The sequence below is a fragment of the Henckelia pumila genome, chromosome 3 (genome assembly GCF_033568475.1).
Source record: "Henckelia pumila isolate YLH828 chromosome 3, ASM3356847v2, whole genome shotgun sequence".
Classification (NCBI taxonomy): domain Eukaryota; kingdom Viridiplantae; phylum Streptophyta; class Magnoliopsida; order Lamiales; family Gesneriaceae; genus Henckelia; species Henckelia pumila.
This window is the reverse complement of record NC_133122.1, coordinates 160,535,986-160,549,147: the sequence shown is the minus strand read 5'-3', so window position 1 is coordinate 160,549,147 and position 13,162 is coordinate 160,535,986. Positions and strand designations below refer to the sequence as shown.

At 40.3% G+C, this 13,162-nt stretch overlaps 1 non-coding gene across 1 annotated transcript; it reads left to right on the top strand.

Moving 5' to 3' along the window:
• The first annotated feature begins 12,787 nt into the window (after positions 1-12,787).
• Positions 12,788-12,893, top strand: LOC140894196 (small nucleolar RNA R71). The gene has a single exon (XR_012153742.1). It is a non-coding gene; the product is annotated as a small nucleolar RNA R71 (small nucleolar RNA).
• Positions 12,894-13,162: the final 269 nt, after the last annotated feature.

Below are 13,162 nucleotides of genomic sequence, written 5' to 3'. Positions count from 1 at the left end.
TGTCTCGGATTTAAAAATCAAATTCTTTTAGCAGCAAGATCCATCGGATCAACCTGGGCTTGTCATATTTCTTAGCGAATAAATATCGAATAGCAGCATGATCTGTATAAACGAATAGCTTTGTACCAATGAGGTATGACAAAAATTTATCGATCACGAACACTACCGCCAACATATCTTTTTTCGTAGTCGTGTAATTTTGTTGTGCGCTATAGAGCATACGACTTGCATAGTATATCGAATGGAAGATTTTTTACCTTCGTTGACCTAAAACAGCCCCGACTACATAATCGCTGGCGTCGCACATCAGCTCAAAAGGTTCTTCCTAGCTTGGGTCTATCATAATTGGCGCAGAGATCAATGCATTCTTGATCTTGTTAAAGGCCTAAAAACATGCATCATTAAAAATAAAATTAAGTCCTTTTCCAACATATTACACAAGGGTTTTGTTATCTTAGAAAAATCTCTAATAAAGCGCGTATAAAACCCGGCGTGTGCAAGAAAACTCCTGATAGGCTTAACATTCTTTGGTGGTGGGATTTTCTCAATTGCTACCACCTTTGATCTATCCACCTTGAGTCCTTTGGATGACACCTTGTGACCAAGCACAATGCCATTTTGTACCATGAAATGGCACTTCTCCCAATTCAACAATAAGTTTTTATCAAGACATCTCTGCAAAACAAGAGTACAATTATGCAAGAAATGATCAAAGGAGGATCCAAATACCGAAAATTCATCCATGAACATTTCCATTATGTCCTCCACCAATCATAAAAAATGGTCATCATACACCGCTGAAAAGTGACTGGTGCATTGAAAATTTTGAATGGCATTCTTCTATAGGCGTACATACCATATGAGCATGTGAATGTGGTCTTTTCCTAATCCTCCGGGCTGATGACTATCTGATTGTACCCTGAATAACGATGTACGAAAAAATAGTATGGATAACCATCTAACCTGTTAGGAATTTTATCAATGAATGGTAGTGGGAAGTGGTCTTTTCTTGTGGCATTAATGAGTCTCCTATAGTCTATAAAGATGTGCCATCCAGTTACTGTCCTGGTGGAAATTAACTCATCATTTTTATCTTTAACCACTGTCATTACACCCTTTTTCGGTACAACTTGTACTGGAGAAACCCATGAACTGTCTGAAATAAGGTAAATAATTCCAACATTTAAAAGTTTCAATACCTCCTTTTTGACTACCTCCTTCATTGCTGAGTTCAATCTCCTTTGATGGTCAACATATGATATATATGATTCTTTTATTAAGATCTTATGCATACAATGGACCATCCCAATGCAGACTTTGTTGGAAAACTGGCGAGTTCCCAGACCAATTACGATTGATACCCGGTGCAGCGGAAGTTTAAAAATTTTTCATGGAACGTTTCCATGGTATGGGTATCAACCGTTCATCGATTGAATTACGTGTGTGTAAAATTTAAATAACAATTAAATAAATTTTACCTCAAATCTCGCAACGAGATTAATGGACACCAACAGAACAATTCTGCTCTTGTTGTCTCTCCCTGGAACCGATGAACGCCTTCAATCAGGTCCACGAACAGAGGTTTAATCCCTCTGATAGATTGCACTAGAAAATCTATCAGAAGTTTTCTGCGAAGAGAATACACGAATTTGATTCGTTATTCCTTACTGCGATTCAAAATCACAGACCGGAATTTTCTCGGGCAGAGGTAGGGAGGGGTCGGCCGATTGCTTTTTGAGAGAGAGGAGGGTTCGAAATTTCTGTCTCAAAAATGACCTGTTGTATGTAATTTCTGTACTGAAATAACTTATTTATAATGCAGGCCACTAACACCTTAGGGCCCATTAGTCATAAGCTGGGGCCCGACAAGCAAAGCCCACTCGTTCAGAAATTAATATAAAATTCATCGTGACTCCGATTGATGAAACGATTTCACCAATGTGCACAGAAACCATTTCTGCACGTTTTAAAGTCAAAATAAATTTTCCTGAATCCGAATTCAGTGGTTTCCAAAAATGTCCATCCCTATGTCATTTTAGGAAATCCTACTCCCTTACTCTTATTCAAGAAGTCCAACTCCTTAGTTCATTAAATTTAACTCTTTAAATTTAACTATCTCAACGGGGATTAAAACTCCATTACACTGTGTGACCCTCAATGGTTCAGGGATACAGCTAGCCGTGGGCTCACAACTCCTTGTGACTCGGAACAACACTTTCCGACTTGCCCAACGAATCATGGTAAAGCGCCTAGCAACATCGCCCCATGATTCCCTAGGTATCACTGATAGTGCCTACAAGAACCAGTAGATTTTGGTTAGCGTACAGTACGGTCCCTTCATCCATATATCCCGATCGAATCAACAACCATTGGTATATCGAGAGTCGCTCAAGATTCGATAACTATGCAATACATCTTGAAGATCAAATTAGTGACATCGCATGTGCTACTAAGAAACCATTTCTTAAATCACATCAAGTACTCTGGCCAGAGATTTGTCACACTAATATCTCCTCAGATCGCATAGGATATCCACACTCGCAAGTATGTGGTGAATCCTTGACAACAATGCATTGACTCCTATATGTGTCGTAACTGTACCCAATCTCGACACCTGATGACCCCCTCAGAGTCGGTAAACGAGTCAAAGCACAGTACTAGCATATAGAGTCTCCATGATGTTTCAAGTCGTAAGGACTAATGGTGTACAACCAAAACCGCGGACTTTATCCACTCGATAAGTGATAACCACTTGGAAAGTCCGGATAGGGTAGTTCGACTATTCATCCTATGAATATCCATTTGCATGCTTCGAACATCTCCATGTTCCCTACCAATGAAACGTGGTACTCCGCATCGCAAATGCTAGTCTCAAACTCGAGCGATCCTTATCCTTATTATCGGACGGCTCAATCGACTAGGAACGGTTTTAGAATATACAGTGACTATAAGATGTATTTCATGATAGACATCTCCATGTTCTACCACATCTTACATACACTATAGTATATTCAAGGTCTTTATCAAAACAACAATAGTATATCACAATATAACAATATGAAGTAATATAAAGTCATTGCCATAAAAGTGTAAATAATATTAAACAAAAGATTGTTTATACAAAGAGTCAACAAAGCCCATAGCCACACAGTTGGCTCACTGGGCACCCACTCTTACAATCTCCCACTTGCCCTATAGCCAACTAGTCATACTACGTAGACCCATTGCTTCGCGATGTTTGTCAAACAATGGTCCTGGCAAAGGCTTAGTAAGTGGATCAGCGATATTGTCTGCAGAGGCCACTCGTTCGACACTGATGTCTCCTCTTTCCACAATCTCCCGGATTATGTGGTATTTCCTCAGTACGTGTTTGGATCTTTGATGAGACCTTGGTTCCTTTGCTTGAGCAACGGCACCCGTGTTGTCGCAGTACACCGGGACTGGACCAACAAATTCAGGAATGACGCCCAACTCTTGGACGAAATTCCTCATCCAAACGGCCTCTTTAGCAGCAGCTGATGCTGCAATGTATTCAGCCTCAGTGGTGGAATCCGCTGTGGTGTCCTGCTTGAAACTCTTCCAAGAGACAGCACCGCCATTGAGCATGAACACAAATCCAGAGGTTGACTTCGAGTCATCCACATCACTTTGGAAGCTAGAGTCGGTATAGCCTTCCAGTTTGAGTTCTCGTCCTCCATAAACCATGAACATATTCTTAGTCCTTCGCAAGTACTTAAGAATGTCCTTCACGGCTTTCCAATGCATCTGACCAGGATTAGACTGATATCTGCTCGTGACACTCAGAGCAAATGCTACATCCGGTCTGGTAGATATCATCCCATACATGATACTACCTATAGCTGACGCATATGGTACATGTGTCATATTCTCTATCTCTGCATCAGTCTTGGGACACATAGACTTGGATAGAGAAACTCCATGACACATGGGTAGATGTCCTCTCTTGGACCCATCCATTGAAAACCGTTTCAATATGGTATCGATGTAGGTTGATTGAGTGAGTCCTATCATTCTCTTAGATCTATCCCTATAGATCTGTATCCCAAGAATGTAGGATGCCTCACCCAAATCCTTCATCGAAAATCTACCTGATAACCATATCTTTGTTGACTGCAACATCCCTACATCATTCCCAATGAGTAGGATGTCATCAACATAAAGTACTAAGAATGTTACCGCATCCTTAACTACTTTCTTGTACACGCAAGGTTCCTCCGGGTTCTTGATGAAACCAAAATCTTTTATTGTTTCATCAAATTTCTGGTTCCAACTTCTTGATGCTTGTTTTAGACCATAAATTGATCTCTGAAGCTTGCATACCTTATGCTCGCTTCCCATGGATGTGAACCCCTCAGGCTGCTTCATATAGATTTCTTCCTTAATGTCTCCATTAAGAAAAGCAGTCTTCACATCCATCTGCCATATCTCATAGTCATACCATGCAGCTATGGCAATTAGGATTCTTATGGACTTGAACATTGCGACTGGTGAAAAGGTTTCATCATAGTCAACTCCTTGCCTTTGAGTATAACCTTTCGCCACCAATCGCGCCTTGTAAGTCAATATCTTACCATCAGGCCCAAGCTTTCTTTTGTAGATCCATTTACACCCTATTGGAACAATTCCATCGGGAGGATCTACTAAAGACCAGACTTGGTTAGTATGCATCGAATCCAATTCAGACTGCATAGCTTCAAGCCATAAATTCGAATCCGCATCAGAAATTGCTTCCTTGAAGCTTCTTGGATCACATCCAATGTCGGGTTCATCTTGACCCTCTTCAAGAAGAAGACCATATCGAACTGGAGGTCTAGAAGTCCTCTCGGATCTTCTAGGTGCAGGCGTGTCCAGCAATGGTTCCTGAGGTGTGGGATCGTTATTTTGTATTTCGGGTTCTTCTCGAACTTCTTCGAGTTCCATCATCTCGCCTTTCTTATCCAATAAGAACTCCTTCTCCAAGAAGGTGGCATTCCGTGAAACAAACACCTTTGTTTCAGCAGGATAATAGAAATAATATCCGATTGAATTCTTCGGATACCCCACAAAATAACACAAGCTGGATCGACTATCCAACTTATCTCCCACTGTCCGCTTCACGTAAGCAGGACATCCCCAAATCCTCAAGTACGAATACTTAGGAGCTTTGCCATTCCATAACTCGTATGGTGTTTTGTCCACTGCTTTAGTGTGGACGTTGTTCAACAACAATACCGCCGTTTCAAGCGCATAGCCCCAAAACGAAGGTGGAAGCTCAGTGAAGCTCATCATGGATCGAACCATGTCCAACAAAGTTCGATTACGACGCTCCGATACACCATTAAGCTGTGGTGTCATAGGAGGAGTCCACTGAGAGAGAATCCCATTCTCTTTTAGATAGTCCAAAAACTCGGTACTCAAGTATTCTCCACCTCGATCCGATCGAAGTGCTTTAATACTTTTACCTAGCTTGTTTTCTACTTCAGCCTTGAATTCTTTGAACTTTTCAAATGCTTCAGACTTATATTTCATTAAATATAAATACCCATACCTAGAATAATCATCAGTAAAGGTAATGAAGTAGGTGTGGCCATGTTGAGTCCCTACTCTAAATGGACCACAAACATCTGTATGGATCAAATCCAACAGATTTTGACTACGTTCAGGCTTCCCCTTAAAAGGAGATTTAGTCATTTTCCCTTTTAGGCAGGATTCACAAGTAGGTAGAGAGTTAATATCAGACATATCAAACATGCCCTCTCCCACTAGCTTGTTCATCCTCCTTGAGGAAATGTGACCTAGTCTAGCGTGCCAAAGGTTTGCCGGGTTTTGACTATCGATTTTCCTTTTGTTTGTTGTCGCCGGTTTGTCAATACAATTTACTGGAACGTCTTTTAGTTTTAAATTGTATAGATCGTTTTCAAGTTGTCCATTTCCAATTAAACATTCATTCTTGTAAATATTGCAAATCCCATTCACAAAATTACAAGAATAACCATCTCTATCAAGCATAGAAATAGAAATAATGTTTTTAATTAAATCTGGCACAAATAAAACATCTCTCAACAATAATTTAAAACCATTCTGCAAAATCAAACAAACATCTCCAATGGCCGTAGCTTCAACTCTGGAACCATTCCCGAGCCTCAGCTGGGTCTCACCCATTCTAAGCCTGCGACTTCTTGTCATCACCTGCAAATCATTGCAAATGTGAGATCCACATCCGGTATCCAATACCCAAGAAGTTGTATTAAGTGACATGTTTATTTCGATATAGAACATACCCTTTGCAGTTCCTAGCTGCTCAAGATACTCCTTGCAGTTGCGCTTCCAATGACCCGGCTTCTTGCAGTAATGGCAAACATCCTTGGATTTTCCATTGTTTGAAGCCTTTGTCTTTTGCTTCTTCTCGGGTTCCACTTTCTTGGGTGGGGCAGAACGTTTCTTGCCCTTCATACTTGGCCCCTTCTTAGCAGAAGATGAGGAGCCCACCAAGAAAGCTGGCTTATCCTTCTTAAGTGTGGATTCATATGTAACGAGCATATTGACCATCTCTTCAAGGGTGGCCTCTATCTTGTTCATATTAAAATTTATCACGAATCCATCAAATGAAGAAGGAAGAGATAGAAGCAGCAAGTCCACATTGAGTTCATGCTCCAACACCAAATCAAGGGTCGCTAACTTCTGTATGAGCCAAATCACTCGTACCCCATGATCACGGACCGAAGTCCCTTCACGCATGCGGCACGTCATCAACTCCTTAACAGTAGAGAACCTTTCAGCCCTCGACTGAGCCCCAAAAAGTTCCTTGAGTTGCGCGTGAATGTCAGCAGCATTCACCGTGTCCTCAAATCGCCTCTGGAGTTCATCAGACATCGAGGCTTGCATATAGCATTTGGTCTTGATGTCATGGTCACACCATGCATCAAGTTTGGCCAATTCCTCCGGACTTATGTCAGCTGGTGCTTCCTTCGGAGGTGCTTTCTCTAACACGTAGAGCATTTTCTCCGAAGTTAAGACAATCTTCAACTTCCGGAACCATTCCGTATAGTTGGCGCCAGTCAGCTTGTTTTGTTCGAGGATCGAGAATAAAGGATTTCGCGAATTCATTGTATGAAATACTGAAAAGGAAAAACAGACATATATCAATGATTGTTTAACAATTTACTAAGACATAAAATAGGCGAATTTAATTTTATGAATCTCACTCCCACTATTTTAACGATTTCACCACCCTCTAGTGAAAACGGGAAACTTTTTCCTTAGTGAGAACATGGAGTCCAATTGACAAACTTATGGTCCCGAATAATATCAGCCAACCATAATTCTCAAAAGGTAGAGCCCAATTGCTTCCAAAGCAACCCCCATGTATTTACCTCATGTCCAATAAGGGCCCAATAATATGACGCCGTTTAAAGTGACATGTCAAGATGACCCATCAATATTAAGTTGTGATGGACGGTCGCCATGTGGATCCCCCAATAATATGAGCCGATCCCATGGGAGTTCCACCCAACTTACAACATTTGTCGATCCAATGTACAGCTTTCCGACGGACGGGCCCCCCCAATAATATGAGCCGGACCGTATCCGCGGGTAGCATCACATACATTTACCGTTGATGGAAGGTAGGAACATTTAAACAATATTTAAATTTCCTTTATTTATCTTGATATAAATTTTAAATCATATTTAAAATGAGGGATTTTATTAAAAAAATATTTGTCTCATCATATTTAATTTATTGCATGCATTGCCGGATTCACGCAATTTATGTCTAAACATGCATACAATCATAATATCACATATTATATAGGATGATCGATTCCATTTCTAATTGACCCGTGGTTGCCAATCACGGGTCTTAGTACAATCCTAGGTAATATGCAGTATGCAAATGCAATCCTATTACATATGCTTCCAATTTACATTTCTTCAGTCTTCATTGTCTGCTGGGCCCACCATCTTCAAATCTTGATCTCCCACTAAATCTAATGTATTTACAATAAATAACAATGACAAGTAGGGGATACATTTTTAGGGGGTGGGAACGGGCTATAAACCAAGCCCACTTTTATTACATATGACATTCATATCGGGCCATAAACCAGGCCCATTAATAAAACCAACAACAATAAAGACAAAATGTAAATTCCTAACATACACCTACAAAATTGGTCATGGCAATCGATCATCCTTATCCAATAACATTTAATTCAAAATTAATTTATTGGATAACATGCTGTGGCAATTCAAATTTAAACAAGATAAAATCATATTTTATATATAAAATCACATTTCACATATAAAATCATATTTTATCTCCATATCAAATAAAATCATATTTTATCTATAAAATCCAATTTTACAAATAAAATCATATTTTATCTAATATATCATAAGATCATATCTTATCATCAATTGTACTAAAATAATTGATTTCAAAATTCAATTTACGGATAAAATATTAAAATTTTCCAAAAATTCAAATTTATCCAAAATCAATTTTTAAAATTTACGGACTCGAACAATTCGATCCGAAATCTCGTGAACCAATCAAAAACAATTTTTGACCGGACCAAAAATAAAATTTTAACATATTAAAATTAATTTTTAATAAAATATTAATTTTTCCCGCGGGCCACCCGGGACACTCCCGGGTTGGCCCGCACCCGGGGCGCGGGCCGGGGCAGCCCGGCTGCCCCCTTAGGGCAGCAACGCTTGCTGCCCTGGCGGCGCCTGGCGCCGCCGCTGGGCGGCGCCGAGCGCTGCCCTGCGCAGCGCCCAGCGCTGCGCTGGGCAGCGCACAGCGCTGCCCTGGGCAGCGCCGTGCGCCGCCCCTGGGGGCAGCGACCATCGCTGCCCGCTCCGGGCAGCGATCCAATCGCTGCCCGGGTTTCGCCCCCGGAAAAAAAAAAAATTTTTTATTAAAAATATTTATTTTGTTTCAAAAACCGAGACTCAAAAATTTTGTACAATTGATTAATTCAATCGATTGATCTGAGCAACCTGGCTCTGATACCACTGTTGGAAAACTGGCGAGTTCCCAGACCAATTACGATTGATACCCGGTGCAGCGGAAGTTTAAAAATTTTTCATGGAACGTTTCCATGGTATGGGTATCAACCGTTCATCGATTGAATTACGTGTGTGTAAAATTTAAATAACAATTAAATAAATTTTACCTCAAATCTCGCAACGAGATTAATGGACACCAACAGAACAATTCTGCTCTTGTTGTCTCTCCCTGGAACCGATGAACGCCTTCAATCAGGTCCACGAACAGAGGTTTAATCCCTCTGATAGATTGCACTAGAAAATCTATCAGAAGTTTTCTGCGAAGAGAATACACGAATTTGATTCGTTATTCCTTACTGCGATTCAAAATCACAGACCGGAATTTTCTCGGGCAGAGGTAGGGAGGGGTCGGCCGATTGCTTTTTGAGAGAGAGGAGGGTTCGAAATTTCTGTCTCAAAAATGACCTGTTGTATGTAATTTCTGTACTGAAATAACTTATTTATAATGCAGGCCACTAACACCTTAGGGCCCATTAGTCATAAGCTGGGGCCCGACAAGCAAAGCCCACTCGTTCAGAAATTAATATAAAATTCATCGTGACTCCGATTGATGAAACGATTTCACCAATGTGCACAGAAACCATTTCTGCACGTTTTAAAGTCAAAATAAATTTTCCTGAATCCGAATTCAGTGGTTTCCAAAAATGTCCATCCCTATGTCATTTTAGGAAATCCTACTCCCTTACTCTTATTCAAGAAGTCCAACTCCTTAGTTCATTAAATTTAACTCTTTAAATTTAACTATCTCAACGGGGATTAAAACTCCATTACACTGTGTGACCCTCAATGGTTCAGGGATACAGCTAGCCGTGGGCTCACAACTCCTTGTGACTCGGAACAACACTTTCCGACTTGCCCAACGAATCATGGTAAAGCGCCTAGCAACATCGCCCCATGATTCCCTAGGTATCACTGATAGTGCCTACAAGAACCAGTAGATTTTGGTTAGCGTACAGTACGGTCCCTTCATCCATATATCCCGATCGAATCAACAACCATTGGTATATCGAGAGTCGCTCAAGATTCGATAACTATGCAATACATCTTGAAGATCAAATTAGTGACATCGCATGTGCTACTAAGAAACCATTTCTTAAATCACATCAAGTACTCTGGCCAGAGATTTGTCACACTAATATCTCCTCAGATCGCATAGGATATCCACACTCGCAAGTATGTGGTGAATCCTTGACAACAATGCATTGACTCCTATATGTGTCGTAACTGTACCCAATCTCGACACCTGATGACCCCCTCAGAGTCGGTAAACGAGTCAAAGCACAGTACTAGCATATAGAGTCTCCATGATGTTTCAAGTCGTAAGGACTAATGGTGTACAACCAAAACCGCGGACTTTATCCACTCGATAAGTGATAACCACTTGGAAAGTCCGGATAGGGTAGTTCGACTATTCATCCTATGAATATCCATTTGCATGCTTCGAACATCTCCATGTTCCCTACCAATGAAACGTGGTACTCCGCATCGCAAATGCTAGTCTCAAACTCGAGCGATCCTTATCCTTATTATCGGACGGCTCAATCGACTAGGAACGGTTTTAGAATATACAGTGACTATAAGATGTATTTCATGATAGACATCTCCATGTTCTACCACATCTTACATACACTATAGTATATTCAAGGTCTTTATCAAAACAACAATAGTATATCACAATATAACAATATGAAGTAATATAAAGTCATTGCCATAAAAGTGTAAATAATATTAAACAAAAGATTGTTTATACAAAGAGTCAACAAAGCCCATAGCCACACAGTTGGCTCACTGGGCACCCACTCTTACAGACTTAAACTCTTTTAGCACCCGTAACAATTTATCTCTCTCCAAATTAGTAAGGGAAGAAGAAATTATTATCGGATATGATTCTTTCTCACCCATAAATGCATAACAAAGGTGGTCTGGTAGAGATTTTAGTTCTAGAGTGGGTTCGGGTTCCTCATCCACTGATCCATCCTTCAATATTTATTCATGATTTCCCAACTTCTTCTCTTTTGGTAGCTCTCCCAGAGCTAAGACTTGTTCTTGAAGGTTTCACTCGACTCTATCCACTTCCATGACAGACGTAGTGAGACATCTCTCCAGTGCATCCTAGAGATCCACACCTGCATCAAAGGAGTTTCCATAAGAATCAACAATATCAATACGATGACAATCACTTGCCTCGTCTTGGCATTTGATGACTTGGTAGATGTTAAATGTGACTGCTTCACTGCAAACTCTGAGCATCAATTCTCCTTATTTTACATCGATCGGTGCCCTCCTAGTGGCCAATAACAGCCTTCCGAAAATCAGCGGAACTTCCTAATCTTCCTCCATATCTAGAACAACGAAGTCAGCAAAAAAAATGAACTTGTCCACCTTAACTAACGCATCTTCCATGACTCTAGGAGGGTATTTGAGAGATCTATATGCCAACCACAGTGTGATTGTTGTGGGTTTCACTTCTCCCAGCTCCGATTCCCTAAAAATAGACAATGACATTAGATTAATACAGCTCCTAAATCTCACAATGATGATTTATTAGCAGTGAAACCACCAATTATGCAAGGGATAGTAAAACTCCCTGGATCTTTGAGTTTCTGAGGTAGCTTCTACTGCAGAATTTCATTGCAATCCTCCTTTAAATGTCTCGAACTCGTCTAACTTACGTTTCCTTGACATCACATGTTTTATAAACTTGGCCTAATGCGGCATTTGCTCCAAAGCATCGATAAAAGGGATGTTTATGTGAATATTCTTGAAGATCTAAATGAACCTAGAGAACTATTCATCCAATGCATTCTTCTTGAATAGCTGAGGGTATGGTAGAGACATTTTGAGAGGGGACAATTTTTCGGACTTCTTGGCTGGATTTTCTCTTGGTGGCTCCTCAAAATTTTTAGTGTTTACTAATTGTTCTTCCTCGACCTCTTTCACTGGTTTTTCACTTACATATTCTTTCCCACTTTGAAGCATAATGTCCTTGCATTGTTCTTTAAGATTTATCTCTGTGTTACTGGGAAATACATTTCTCAGTTGGTTGTTCAATGCATTTGCCAATTGGCCAATTTGAACCTCAAGCGATTTCATAGTATATCCCACATTGGTCAAGTGAGTTCCAAGAATGTCAAGGAGTGATTCATTCCTATCCATCCTCTTAGAAAACTCTGTAACAAAATTGCTCACCAAGTCTTCTAAAGTAGTCTTACCCTCTCCCCTTTGAGTTTTGAACCCTGGTGGAGGATTTAACACATTCTTGTTATTAATGAAGAAAAAATTTTCATGATTCCACAGTCCAGGATGATAATGGTTTTAGAGAGGGTTACCTCGATAGCCGCTGAAATTTCTGTTATTTACGTACTTGGCTTGCTTAACTGCCCCTTCAAATTCAACTGAGTTCATCTTGATGGCCGCTGTTGCAGATTTGACTGCTTGATTTCTCTAGTTCAAGGTTGAAATTTGTGAGGATATTGCCGCCATTTGAGCAGAGAGTGAGGTAAACATATCCATTTCATGGATGCCAATAGGTTTTCTCACTTGGTGTCTCTCGCTTGGCCATTGATAGCTGTTTATGGTCATTTTCTCAAGAATATCATAAGCAGCTTTTGGGTCCTAGGAGAAAACGGACCCACCAGCTAGAGCATCCACAGACATCCTCGTTGGCCCATTCAACCCATTGTAAAATATCTCAATCTTCTCAAAAAATTTAAAATTATGGGTTGGGCATCTCCGCAAAAATTCCTTTTAACGCTCCCTTTCTTCATACAACTTCTCGGAATCTTGTTGAAGAAAAGTGGTTATCTCAATTTTTAAATGAGCAGATTTGGCTCGTGGGAAGTATTTTGTCAGAAACTTTGAAGCTATATCTTCCCATGTCGTGATACTTCCCAGAGGCAAGGATTGTAGCCAGCTTCTTGAATTGTCCCTAAGAGAAAAAGGGAACAATCTCAATCAAATGGTGTCTTCAGCAACACCATGAATCTTTACTATATCTGTGATTTCTTAAAATTTCCGCAGATGTAGATTAGGATCTATAGATGCTAACCCTCAGAATTGCTTTTGTTGTACAATATTTATCAGTGTC